This window comes from Chlorocebus sabaeus, chromosome 10 (assembly GCF_047675955.1).
Source record: "Chlorocebus sabaeus isolate Y175 chromosome 10, mChlSab1.0.hap1, whole genome shotgun sequence".
NCBI classification, from domain to species: domain Eukaryota; kingdom Metazoa; phylum Chordata; class Mammalia; order Primates; family Cercopithecidae; genus Chlorocebus; species Chlorocebus sabaeus.
Window position 1 is genome coordinate 33,860,914 of NC_132913.1, and position 14,982 is coordinate 33,875,895.

At 35.6% G+C, this 14,982-nt stretch overlaps 1 pseudogene; it reads left to right on the forward strand.

The window, feature by feature from the left end:
* The first annotated feature begins 13,017 nt into the window (after nt 1-13,017).
* LOC103217045 (polyadenylate-binding protein 1 pseudogene) lies at nt 13,018-14,836 on the forward strand (annotated as a pseudogene).
* Nucleotides 14,837-14,982: the final 146 nt, after the last annotated feature.

The window sequence follows — 14,982 nt, forward strand, 5'->3', positions numbered from 1 at the left end:
TAGCATTTTACAAAACACTTCAAAAACAATGATTACAAGTAAATCTCAAAAAAATCACTGAATTTTATATTTTAATCATTATTTGCAGATGAGAAAATTCTGTATCAGATAGCATATAAAAATGTTCAACTTTGCTAATGATTAGAGGTAAATAAGTATCTGTTATTTTTAATTTTAATTTGTAATATTAAAGATTCTTTTTTTAATATTTTGATAATATTTACTGTTGTTAGAGATGTAGTCTCCTAAGTTTTCTCTTATTTCTATGAAAAAGTAGTCATTTTGAAAAGAAATGAAGCAGTAAGTATCAATTTTCAAAATATTCACATTATTGAACCAAATAATCCCCTTTCTGAGACTTAGGTCTAAAGAACTTAACTAAAATAGAGGAAGAGTTCAACTAAAAATAATTGACACAACTTAACATGTAGCAATATCAAAATAGGCAATTAAATTTAAAAACTATATATTTATTAAAATATTATTAATAAAGTTGTTTTAAGAGCAAGATAATTTTTTATCTTATCTAGTGCTTTACTGCTTTGTCACGGTGATGTTTCTCAAAAAATATGAAGATTAAAGATGAAAATGAAATGTACCAAAATGTTAATGGTACTTATCTTGCAAAAATATTGGAATTGTTTATTTTTTGTTTTAATATTTCTTCTTTCTTATAGATTTCAGACTTTCAACACTGACCAAATGTCACTTCTTCAAACAGAAAAACATAAAATTGATTATGTTTTAAAACTTTCCATGTTACCTAAACAGTCTCTTGATGTAGATTGAGCTTGATGTGACACTGTATTCACCTGACATTATCCAAAACAAATTAATTTAAGGATGACTAATACCATCAGAGAGATAAAATAAGATTTTCTATAAATGAAAATGTAAAATATTTCAAACATTTGATTTAATTTTTTCATTAATATTAGATTTGCAGAAAGTATATTTGGGAAAGTTTAAGTTTCATTATCTAGCCAAAAATTGATTGAAAACAATCACTTTGCAGTTTTCGATATTCTTGATGATTAAAATGATTTATATTATTTATGTAATAATCAGTAACTTGGATTTTAAAAATATTGCACAGTAGATGATTCATTAACCCTATCTCAAATGCACGTACTTTTAAGATCTGTTTATGCTGGGAGAGGCACCTCTCCCAGCATAAATAGATAAATAAATAAATAAGCCATTTCTTTTTCAGTTCTCTTTTCTGATAGCTATTGTCTGAGATTAACAATTTTCTACAAAATCAAATGTTAAGAAGAAGATGGAATGACACATTTTAACCAATTATAAGTATAATATATGTGAATATACACATGTCTTTAAAACAGGAAAACACATAAGTGTCAATATACTTTAGCATACACCATGAAAAAGTTTTTGAGGCCTTTCTAAACTAATTTTATACAAAGTAAAGAAAGACTTTTCTGTGAGCTTTGATTTGATATTTTAATAGTGTACAATCACTTATACATAAAATTAGAGAAAAGCTTAGCTTCAGTTATTGAAAATGCCAAGAAAGTGGAATTAAAGTAAAAACATAAAATCACAGGCAGTTTGTACTGATTCCAAAAAAAAGAATTGCAAATTTTGTAACTACTATTTTTTTGTGTTCTTTACGATAGTGGTAACTTACTATAAACATACAAAAAAATAGATCTTTACTCTTTCTGAGGTAATTACATTTATTTCACTTACGGTGCTTTTTACTCAGGTCATCTAAATATAATAACTATATATTTAACTTTTTAAAGTACTCTGCATCACTAATTTCTCAGGTTCCTAGAAGCTATCAAATGAGGCTACAAATGTGGAGTATATCTACCTTACATAATAGATAAATAATTACACAAACACATATATACACAAAGACTGAGTAAATAAAAGTGAGGAGTGTGACCTGAAAAGCAGCCAATATTAGTTCATTGATTTCTCTTTTTAATGAACACTTTTTTTCCTACTTTGCATATAGACTTGATTAAGACATATTCAAGTTGGCTATTACACGAAAGATTTGAGTCCTCCTATGAACTGCACCTTCTCTAGAATGCAGGTTTATTCTTTATTAAGGGGAATTCTCAAGTTTGTTTATGATTGCTAAGTAGATCTTACAATAGAATATTTAGGCAATTGTCTACAGTCTAAAATAATGTTGAGTTTCCCTCTGCATTACCTTCCAACAAAATGCACAGCATTAACCAATTCTTTTCTGTCAACTAGCAATTTTTGGCAGATCCCTTTTGCATGATTCATGAAGGACCAGTAAAAGGCTAATTGTTCAAATTAATTTGCGTAAATGACTAAGCAAGAGATAACAAAATTACATCTGCACTTGTTTGGCAAAGATTCAATAGCAGCGGCCCTGTACTGCCAGCTGCTTCCAGACAACACTCTTGCAGAAATTAAAAGCTACAAATATTAATTAATACACTTTTTTGGTACGTTAATTTGCACTGAAAGGTTCCGGAGTGCAAAACTGCTGAGAAGATGAACCATGATAATTAGAATTAATGGGATGGATGCATGTTTTTTGCAGCTGAAGTTTTAAAAACCCATGAATGGAAGTGGGAACTTGAAACTGACATTCTCATAAATCTCTATGATAATGCAGCTATTAGTATTAGAAGGATTAAGTACTATGGCTCCAGAGTTATCAATCACATGACATGTTATATCCCATCTGTCATTGCAGTAGCTAAGACACGATAGCCGTCCTTGAGGAAGCCGTATGAAAAGCTTTGGGAATTCAAGGAATTGTAGTGATGACTGTCAGACTACAAAATGAACAGCTCAAAACTCTGACTTCCAAACAGAAATAATAGCCAAACTCTATTTGTCAGCTTGGTACTTTGCAAATACTCTAACTCTAGTATCTATATTTAAGATTGGTTAGGCAATGTGAATTATAGATAGATCACACCGGACAAAAGAGCAGTAAGATGTCACAGATTTTACCTTTAATTCATATGTAGCTTCACAACTATGAGTTTGCCTGTAAAACATTTTTTACTGATTATATTATTAACTATACATAGAAACATCTTAAAATCTTACTGTTGACATACTAGTAAATATGCTGAAATAATCTTGATACAAAGTGATTAAGAAATAAAAATGCAAAGCTTGGGCTTTTAGCTTTATCCATTGATTTGTATATGTTATAGTTCAATAACTATCTATCAAGATATAACATCAGTTTCTACATGTAACTTCCCAAATACTACTAATTAATGTAATTAATGTATGCCACATAATTAATTTACTTTTGTTGCTTAAATAATAAAAAAGCTACATTTGCATGAAAGTTTATAGGATACATGCAACACTTTATTTATCTAAGCTTTCTATTTAATTTACCTAAGTTTGTATTTAGAAAGAATAGAGCATTGAAAATGCCAAGAGGAATTGTCTTACAGCATTCTAATTTGGATCAGTTAACACCTTTTTTTTTTTTTTTTTTTTTTTTTGAGACAGTGTCTTGCTCTGTCACCTAGGCTGGAGTGCAGTGGCACGATCTTGGTTCACTGCATCCTCCGCCTCCCGGGTTCAAGCGATTCTCCTGCCTCAGTCTCCCGAGTAGCTGGGACTACAGGCACCTGACACCACGCTCAGCTGATTTTTGTATTTTTAGTGGAGCCAGAGTTTCACCATATTGGCCAGGCTGGACTCGAATTCCTGACCTTGTGATCCGCCCACCTCGGCCTCCCAAAGTGCTGGGATTACAGGCGTGAGCCACCACACCCAGCTGTGGATCAGTTAACACTTTCTAGAGTGTCCCAACCACCATAAAATACTGCATTTAGCGAGAGATTATAAGAAAATGAAAAAAAGTTTTAATATTCTTTTTAAATATTAAATATTTGGAAAAATATTATTCTTTATACCAGGCTACCAATATGCAGATGGATGGAGGGAAAACTCTAGAATTAAGAAAATTTTTTCATTGATATTCAAAATTATACCCTAACATGTTTATTCATTTTACAGTGATTTTATTTTTTATTTTTTTATTTTTTTTCTAGAGACGGAATCTAGCTCTTGTCACCCAGGCTGGAGTGCTATGGCTCGATCTTGGTTCACTGCAACCTCCACCTCCCAAGTTCAAGCAGTTTTCTTGCCTCAGCCTCCGGAGTAGCTAGAATTACAGGCCTGCACCATCACGCCTGGCTAATTTTGTATTTTTAATAGAGACAGGGTTTTACCATGTTGACCAGGCTGGTCTCAAACTCCTGACCTCAAGTGATCCGCCCACCTCGGCCTCCCAAAGGCTGAGGGATTATGGGCGTGAGCCACCATGCCCAGCTCATTTTACAGTGATTTTAAAACATATATTCCTTCTATAGCTTTCCCAGATATTATCTTTCCCTAAGATTTTGTGAAAACTTATGTGTACTTTTTTCTTCTGGAGAAATGCCTGATTACATTTTATTTATTTATTTATTTATTTATTTATTTAATTTTATTTTTTTGAGACGGAGTCTTGCTCTATCACCCAGGCTGGAGTGCAGTGGCAGAATCTCAGCTCACTGCAATCTCCGCCTTCTGAGTTCAAGCGATTCTCCTGTCTCAGCCTCCCAAGTAGCTGGGATTACAGGCACGTTGCACTGCGCCCAGCTAATTTTTGTATTTTTAGTAGAGTGGGGTTTCACCATGTTGGCCAGGCTGGTCTTGAACTCCTGACCTCAGGTGATCCGCCTACCTTGGCCTCCCAGAGTGCTGGGATTACAGACATGAGCCAGTGGCCTGGCCAACCTGATTACATTTTTAAATTATATTTTCAAAAGTGTTAAGACTCAAGTTTAAATTCAAGGCTTTGATCTCACTTTTAGTAGAAATATATGCATTGTCAGGAAGGAAATATTTAAAACTGCAAACAGTCCTTTACTGTCCCTGGAAACAGATTTTGAGTCTTCCTTGATAATAGTATCCACAAAGGGTGCCAGGAGGACACTGCTGTGATTATAGATGGAAAGAAGAGTCTCAAAGTGAAGAAGTTTGCAGCATCAGAAGGCTGAGTGACAGGGTAAACCTTGCCTAGCTTAGAACTGTGCTCAGAGCCTGAGTTGCTTTTGAGGCATGATAAAGAACCTAAGTAATTTATTCAGGGGATAAAAGATCATGCAGTAACTTAATAGTTTAAGTATTTGGTGACTCATTGCCATAAAGAGACTATAGATTGGACTTTATAGAGAATATCTTAGTGGCAAGACTGATGAAACCTGATGATACAAACCTGAAGAAAGTAGAGAGTGTTTCTCAGGGGATGAAGCAGAACTATCACTCACATAGTCTTATCACAATAAGCATTTTTCAAATTTTTTTTCCCAAAGGGAGGAATTTATAGCTATGAAAGCATACTCAGATATATTAACCTTTTTGTAAGCTCCTTAAATGGCCAGCTAATATGCAGAATAAGAACTTTTTTGTTAGGATGGAAAAGGTGGTATGTCAAGGTGTTTGTTTACTTGATTGATAAAGTCAGTGCAAAAATTACAGAATGCTATCATATGGTGTTCATTTGTCCTACCCTTCCTGGGTTGTCTCTACTATTTACCAGGTATACTAGCTAGACTTAGAAATATGCCCATTCCACAAGCATTTGCACCCAATTGGAATTCCTATCATACCAAAAATTTCACAAAATGTAAACATGTTATCAAATACTTCTTTGAAAATTCAATAGGCTTTGTTCTATAAAAAAATAGTTTTCATAAGCCCTTTAGTAGGACACGCCTAAAAATTGTTAAAATAGATGCTGTTTTCTAAATTTGAGAATGATATACAAGTTTCTAAAACACTTTATGAGTTTATTATCATTTGTTTATGAAGATGAATTTATACCTTTAATATTTAGGATTTGAGTCTCATAAGGTCCTTGTCAGAGTAGTTAAAACATTTTATCAAAGAACACATAATAGTTTCTTCTAAGGGGAATGTGTTTCTATGTATATATGTAATTTCAGAATCATATGAAAGCTTTATGGCTTTGTGGGCGCCAGCTTAGAACAGTGCCTGACACGGATCAAGCTGCTGTTTTACCAGGGAAGAATTATCGGCCCTTGTGTAAGCATGATGGCATTGCCTGGCAAAATGTTAGCTGCTTCTTTTGCCATCTTATTTGTAAGTTAATATTTCAGGATATAACCACGCATCAACAGGCAACAACATTCAAATTTGAAGAAACTCCCGTTTCTTCACGCAGATATACAAAGAAAGCATCATGCAGATACTTTATGTCCTTAGGCAAAGTGTCAAAAGTTAAGAAAAAAAAATCTATACAACAAAATAAACATAATTTAAACAAAATCAAAACCAGCATTTTTTAAAATGATCAAATTCCTATCATCAACATTCAATCTCCATTTTATTTTGCCCATAAAGAAATATCTCATAAATAAAACCTAGAAGACATTTCTTTCCCAAATCTTAAGGCAATAAAACAATTTTCCTGAATCAAATTTTTAATATTACAGTATCATAAATCAAACACACATACACAGCTTTATCCCATTTGGACAATCACACACAATAAAATCTGTGCAGCTATTCATAAGCGGGTGTAGTACAAAGTCTCAGCCTGATAGTTTCTTTGCAGAATTTTACTGTTTTAACCAAGGAAAAGGAATTATACCTCATCTGCCAATGAATTTCTTCCACCTAAAATACTTTCTGAGCAAACATTAGAAGAACTTCATTTTAAAAAAGAAAAGTTTATGAAGGACAAAACCTACATTAGCCATTCTACTTTTAAGTGATCTTTCTGGCCTGCTACCTGCTGTTCTCTGTACAATGTATAGAGGTTTTATTTCTTTCAACTATTATTTGAATTATTTGTTTGTATTTATCTTTCAATCAGTCTTCTTATTATGTTGCAAAACTGAATTGTAAACTCTTCAAGGACATGTTCTCAAGCTCATGTGACGTCATACAGTTTGGTATCCACTACAATTCCCAAATGTGATTTATCTGCTTTCAATTTACCCCGCTTCGGGAACGTCTTCCAACCTTACACTGACCCTCAGTATCTGGAAATTTCACTTGTTAAAATCTGCCCCTCACTTCCACCAGGGCACACAACTGTAATGTGGGCATTTAAGCTAGAAAAATCAGATATTTTGCCCTCAGAAACTGGAATTGGTAACTGAGGAGTCGGTTTCTGAAAATCTTTAGAACTAAGTCAGTTTAACTATAGTATTTTAGATTAAAAGTCTGTGAGATTCCTAGATTTTCATTCTTGGTCGTTTACTTGATTCTTGGATTCCTCACCATGGCTCAATAAAATTCCGTAATTTTTCCTTTTGGGAAGCTGGCTGGAGTTGTTTTCCCTTTCTTTTTAGTTGTGTTTTCAGTTATAATTCTAGGAAACTTAATTAATAAATAAGTATTCACTAGAATTAGCATCATGAAGGAGTTTCAAAGAAATATATTCTTTATGCCAGGTGTGGTGGCTCACGCCTGTAATACCAGCACTTTGGGAGGCCGAGGAGGGCAGATCACGAGGTCAGGAGTTTGAGACCAGCCTGGTCAACATGGCGAAACCTCATCTCTATTAAAAATATAAAAAATTAGCCGAGTGTGGTGGCACACACCTGTAGTCCCAGCTACTCAGGAGGCTGAGGCAGGAGAACTGCTTGCATCCAGGAGGCAGAGGTTGCAGTGAGCAAAGATTATGCCACTGCACTCCAGCCTGGGTGACAGAGTGAGACTCTGTCTCAAAAAAAAAAAAAAAAAAAAAAAAGTATAGTCTGTATAACAAATTTTAAGAGAAAAAAATAATGATTTCTTATCAGACCCCTTTCCATAAATGAATAAAAATACCTTCCTCTCTATGTATGTATCCTATGAACAAACCCATTATTAATAAAACATCTGTATGAGTTGTGGCAAATTTTATTACATATCAAAATATTCAATCTGATTAAAATATATTTGAAGAATCCCATTTACACTTGTGCCAAACTATCTACTTCGAGGTAGGTATGCAAGGTTTTTTTCATTTTGTTTTGTTTTGTTTTTGTTCCTAGGTAGAATTCTCAAATCAACATCAAAATAAAGCTGCCTTTTGAAAATAATTTATCGTTGCTAAATTATTCATTGCATTCTCTGTATCATTAAATGTATTTGTGATTAGGAGGAGTTAACATCCCATAAGACATTATATACACTTCCATAATATCTTAAAAAGCAAAGACAATTTTTCCATTAGTGAGTGAGAAAAAAATAATCATTAAGAAGTCATATGATTTTGGGATTTGGGGGACAAAGATACTCTGAGAGAGCATCTTTCATGACAAAGACTGTCCCTTTTTTTTGAGAGGCACACAGAATCTACTTGGTAGAAAAATTATTGATGCATAAGGAAGCCCAAAAGGTGGAAACCATTTATTTGTAAATCTATTTCTTGAACTCTTGTTTTTGTTTCTTAAATCAAGTTACTGAAATTGGTATTAAGAAGTAAAAAAAATTTCATACACAGTAACTAATGTTATCACTCTATGGAAGAAAACGTTGGACGTGTATGTATAAGTTACATAATATATTTAGAATGTTGATGATATAAATAGAAGAGGCATTTTAACGCCTCGTAGTTTCCTGGAAAACAACTTACTATCCAGTGTAGTGACGAAAATGAAAAGCCTTATATTTCCCCATCAACATGTGGCTATGTTAAAATTTTAACAATCAGAACACCTAATGTTCAGTCTGGGTAGAAGCACTGGTTGTAGAATACTAGATGGATAGGTTAAAATGGTACCATATGTCTCCAAAACAATGCATTGTGACTAAATGATTGGCCACAGTGCCGTTGGCAACTGTTCCTCTGAAGTTCAACTTAGAAATGGAAAATGAATGAAACTTGTTTACCACTGACTGGTCATAACTCACTCTAATCTTGCCAAGGAAAGATCTGCTACCAGGTTTCCCGTAATCTTAGGTTTTTGTCATCCTAATTCCTTTCAAACAAAAGGTTTTATTATTTGAAAGAACATTAGAATAAAATTCCTTCTGAGATTACTTTACATTTTCTATTCATAAGCCCCAAATAATAGCACACCAGGGTAAAAGCAGCAGTCTAATATATTCGCCACATGTCTGACCACTGATTACCTTTTATTTAGAGAAATGTCCTGGAGATCAGGTATAGGTTTCTTATAGCCATGTGACAAAATTAAAAAAAAAAAAAATTATTGTTCTGGGAGCAACACTCCTCCAGTGGCTCTTGAGTGATCTTGAGGAAGTCATTTCAATTATCCTTGGCTCCGTGTTTGCATCCAACATATGGCCATGCAAACTCTGTATTATTCACTAACTCAGTGATTCAATTCAAAAAGGAATGTCTACTAAAACTGAAGGCTGATTTTATCTTTTCAAAAGAAAAGACAAACATACCAAAAAAATTGCTACTCCTCTCTCGGAATATATAATTCATTTTACATGGCGTTTGCTCTTAATGCCTGAAAGTGGGGCTTAAAGTAACAAGCCAAGTGAATCAGAATGTGCCTATGTTTTGTTTCATGTAACCAGCACTCACTGTGGTGGTGACTGACTCTTTTTTTCTGGACCACAAAAAGGAGTTCATACTGTTTGCGTAAGAGATTTAAACAAGCAGGCTTCATGTTTTTATCATTTGGTAAAGCTGCTAGAACAGGTCTCAAATCTCAAACTATCAATGAGTAGAAGAAAAGAAAAAGATCTTACTTTTTAAAAAAGACTATGGAAAATTGGAAAGGAGAAAAGAATATAAAGAAAGCAAAGCCCAGAGGAAGTAATAGGGTTTCTAGTACTATGTGGCATGTCAAAAATATCAGGGATTCAGTCAGACCTTTAATTAAATTTTTTTTCTTAGAGTGCAAATACGATGAAATGAGTAACTTTCTGATCGTATTATTTTTCCTCAACATTTGTCTATGATTCTTAAAGGAAAACTAAATATCACTGAATGAAACCCCAAATCTGGCTTTCTGAAGAGTATTCGACCCCGGAAAGTGGTCGCATGCTTGTCACATTTAGTCTATTACATAGTTCTAAGTCTATGTAAAAATACAAACAGATATTGCTGAACAAGGCCTTAGCAAGGCAGGACTGTGATTCAAACAGCCCTTTTCATTCAACACCTTCTGGTGAGTAGAACTAGCCAGGAGCAACGCAGACTGGGATTAAGAAACATGACCAGCTGTCCAATGGAGTCAGGTTCTATGAAACTAGTGGCATTTTCTCTTAGAAGCAATTGAAATAAACAAGATATTTGTCAGTGTTTCAGTTCAGAGAATGGAGAATATGCATTTTGAGAAGTGAGAAAGTAAAAGGTTGAATTAGTTTAAAAAAATTGGAAGAGACATGCTGGTAAGGGCAAAGGAATGAGCTGATAAATTAAGACATTTTATAGGAAATATTTTGGTGGATTTTATTATGTAGCTTTCTTTGGTTAGTTTTCCAGGTTCTTCTAACCTAAGCACTTTTAGGAATAAAGTGATTATGACTAATGTGTCTAATAGCTAATTTAGTTAATGTAACCAATTTATTTAATAATTATGACTAATGTGCATTTACATACATTGTAAATTACAAGTTTTATTTCTCACCAAAAACATGTTCTAGTGAATAGAGATTGTATTAGTTGGCTAGGAAAACCATACAAAATGCCACAGACTGTATGGCTTAAACAACAGAAATTTATTTTCTCACAGTCATGGAGCCTGGAATTCCAAGATCAAGAGGCCAGCAAGGTTGGTTTTTCTTGAGATCAATCTCCTTTGTGTATTCAAGGTCGCCTTGTTGCTATGTCCTCCCACGGCCTTTCCTCTCCGTGTGGGTGTATTTCTGGTGTCTCTCCCTCTTTTTATATGGACACCAGGTATATTGGATTAGGGCTCCACTCTTAGGACCTCATTTAACCTTAATTACCTCTCTAAAGATTCTGTCTCCCAACACAGTCACATTGCGGGTTAGGGTTTCAACACATGAAGTTTAGGACATAATTCAGTTTAGATCCAGCATGCAATAACTATAAACATTTCTAATGCGTTTTCTTATTATAAAGAGACTCCTTCCTTACTCATCCATCTCTTTAAAATAGTTATTACTATGACTTAAGTTTTAGCTTCTCTTTTAATGGGAATAATGCACCTAGATTTATCAGACCATTTTTAGGAAGTGTATTTAAAAACATTTCAAATATCAACTAAGATCTTGACCAAACCAGAAATTGCAAGCAGCCAATTTAGCATAAAAGCCAATACTGTCTACTTTGGTGTATTATTGAAGTGACTCACCGATTTAATCAAACCACACTTAGGTACTAGTGTAGTGACAGAATTTTAGAATAACGTCTTTGAAGAAGTGCCTACATATAACTATTAGAAAAATTACCTGAAGTTTGGAAACAAGCAATAGATTACTAGATGCTCTTTTATTACTTTTCTATTTACTTTCCAAAATTTACGACTCTTTAGGAACACAACCTAATGTACAGATTTTTCTCAGGTAAATATGCAAATCATTTCTCTCCAGTGAAGAGATAACTGTGAAAGTCACAATTTATTGCCCAGAAAGACATTAACTAGTTTTATACCTAACCCAAGAATCTCACCCTAATATGTTTTCTTAAAATTACCTCTATACTTACCTCATCAAATGTTCTTTGAACTGATTTTAACTTTCCTGGTCCATTCATTAATTAACAGGTTAAATAAAATCTTTGACATATGTCTGTTTAATATTTGCCTCAGATCCACAGATTTACTTTCCTGAAAATAATACTTAAGCATAACCAATAAACACATATTCATTAATATCTTATGTTGGCATATTATAATAAACAATCTAATCTGGAAATTGAATCATTAATAGAGACTATAATACCAAATGATTTATAGTTTAATTTTAAAATTACTTGTCATGCTTTTAGGGAAAAATGGAAAATTAAAACTTTAAGAAAAGCACCTGGAGCATTAAAAAAAGATTTTCTGTTATTTCTATGTTTATGTAAACTTATATAGTAAAAGATTAAATTTCTTGGTTCCCATTGTCGTTTAATAACCATATGTTAATTCTGTATGTAGGCATTGTGAATACATATTTACAAAGAGAAAGAAGGGAAATTAGTATGATTTTAATCTATAGCTATCTATAATAAAGCAAATCATTTCTAACCTAATTGGCTTTGAACTCCCTGTTGCTAATTTGGCTAGAGTCCCACATTGACTCTAAGTGTTTTGTGGGGGAAGCAGGAGCTCAATGGTTTTTCTTCCAAAGAAATTTGGTCTAGTGTCATGAAAGGAAAGGAACTAGCTAGGTGGATTGTTGGTTTATGGAAACCTAAATGCAGGTAGGATCCTTTTGATACAGTCTTACTGGGTCAATTCTTCTGTTTCTTCAACGTTTAAGGTCAGGAATCTTTTTCCATTGGGAAGTCTTCCTTGCCTACAAACATTAGATAAATTAGATGCCTCTGAACTCCTATGCCGTCCTTTAATTGCACTTAATATGTATTTCGTATGTTTTATGATTCTGCCTCCTCCTTTATTCCATGAGTTCAATAAAAAGAGAAACTGCAATGTTTATCATCCAACTAATTTAGTTTTTGACATCTACATACTAAGTAAATAAACCCAGATAAAATATATTTGATCAGACGACTAATTAGCTTGACATAAAAACCTGAATATGGCCTTTCTCCCTAAAAAAATCTTTTAAAAATACCTCCCAAAATTTCCCCCCAAATCGGCATCTACTCCGCCAGAGAATTATAATATTTTTTCTTCTGCTTTTATAAAATAACCTGGTCAACAGCCAAGACCGACCCCGCCTGCGGCCCTGCAGCAGCTGCAAGGAGGAACCAGGAGACTGAGGCCTTCCCGCCGCCGCCCGAACCCGAGACCAGCACCGTGGCTCCCCGCCGGCAGCGCGCAGACAGCGGCGGCCAACCGACCTCACTCTGGCGGGTAAGTCATTTCCGATTTGGTTGATTTTTGTCCCTCAGCGCATGCCCTTGCTCCCCGCCCCCGGCTCCGAGACCCCCGGCCCCACACTCGCTCTCCTCCTCTCACGAAAGGGTCGCGGCCTGTGGCCCTGCGGGCAGCCGTGCCGCGATGAACCCCAGCGCCCCCAGCTACCCCGTGGCCTCACTGTACGTGGGAGACCTGCACCCGGATGTGACTGAAGTGATGCTGCAAGAGAAGTTCAACTCAAGCGGTCCACCCTCCCCATCTGGGTCTTCAGAGACCAGATCACCTGCCGCTTCCTGGGCTACGCGTACGTGAACTTCCTGCATCCAGCGGACGCGGAGCGTGCTCTGACCACCATGAACTTTGATGTTATAAAGGACAAGCCAGTATGAGTCCTGTGGTCTCATTGTGATCCATCACTGCTCAGAAGTGGAGTGGGCAACGTATTCGTTAAAAATCAGGACAAATGCATTGAGAAGGCACTGTGTGATGGATTTTCTGCTTTGGTAACTCCTTTTCGTGTAAGGTAGTTTGTGATAAAAGTGGTTCCAAGGGCTGTGGATCTGTACACTTTGAGACACAGGAAGCAGCTGAAGGAGCTATTGAAAAAAAATGAATGGGATGCGCCTGAATGGTCTCAACGTATTTGTTGGACGGTTTACGTCTCCTAAAGAAAAGCAGCAGAACTTGGAGCTAGGGCAAAAGAGTTCAAAGTTGGACCGACCTTAAGTGTGAAAGTAATGACTGATGACGGTGGAAAATCCAAAGGATTTGGATTTGTAAGCTTTGAAAGGCATGAAGATCCACAGACAGCTATGGATGAGATGAATGGAAAGGAGTTCAGTGGAAATCAAATGTATGTTGTTCAAGCTCAGAAAAAAAGTGGAAGGGCAGACAGAACTTAAGTGCAAATTTGGACAGATGAAGCAAGATAGAATCACCAGATACCAGGGTGCTAGGGTTTATGGGAAAGATCTTGATGAGAGTATTGATGATGAACGTCTCCAGAAAGAGTTTTCTCCATTTGATATAATCACTAGTGCAAATGTTACGATGGAGGGTGGTTGTAGCAAAGGGTTTCGCTTTGTATGTTTCTCCTCCCCAGAAAAAGTAGCTAAAGCAGTTACAGCAATGAATGGTAAAATTGTGGCCAGCAAGCCATTGTATGTAGCTTTAGCTCACCGCAAAGAAGAGCACCTGGCTCACCTCACTAACCAATATGTGTAGAAGATGGCAAGTGTACGAGCTGTGCCTCACCCTGTAATCAACCCCTACCAGCCAGCACCTTCTTCATGTTACTTCATGGCAGCTGTCTCACAGCCCCAGAACCTGCTGCATACTATCCTCCTGGCCAAATTGCTCAACTAAGACCAAGTCCTCCCTGGGCTGCTTAGAGTGTCAGACCTTATCCATTCCAAAATATGACCGCTTAGCTGCTCCTAACCACCACTCTGAGACCAGCTTCTTTACAGATTTTACCAGTCATGTCTACACAGTGTGTTGCTAACTCATCAATACGGACAATGGGTCCATGTCCTGTAGCTGCTACTGCTGGCTCCACTCCTGCTGTCCACATCATTCCACAGTACAAATATGCTGCAGGAATTCACATTCCTCAACAACATCATAATGTACATCTACAGGTTACCAGGCAGCAGCTTGCTGTTCATGTCCAAGGTCAAAAACTTTTTACCGCTTTCATGTTGGCATTTGCCCCTCTTCAGCTGCAGAAGCAGATATTGGGTGAACGATTGTTTCCTCTTATTCAAGCCATGCACACTACTCTTGCTGGTAAAATCACTGGCATGTTATTGGAGCTTGATAATTCAAAACTTGTTCATATGCTTGAGTCTCTGGAGTCTCTGAAGCTGTAGTTGTACTACAAGCCTACTGTGCGAAAGAGGCTCCAGAAAGCAGTTAACAGTGCTACTGGTGTACCAACTGCTTAAAATTGATCAGGGACCACGGGAAAAACAAACAAACAAACTTGTGTTTCAACAAATAAAACTAAACATCAAGA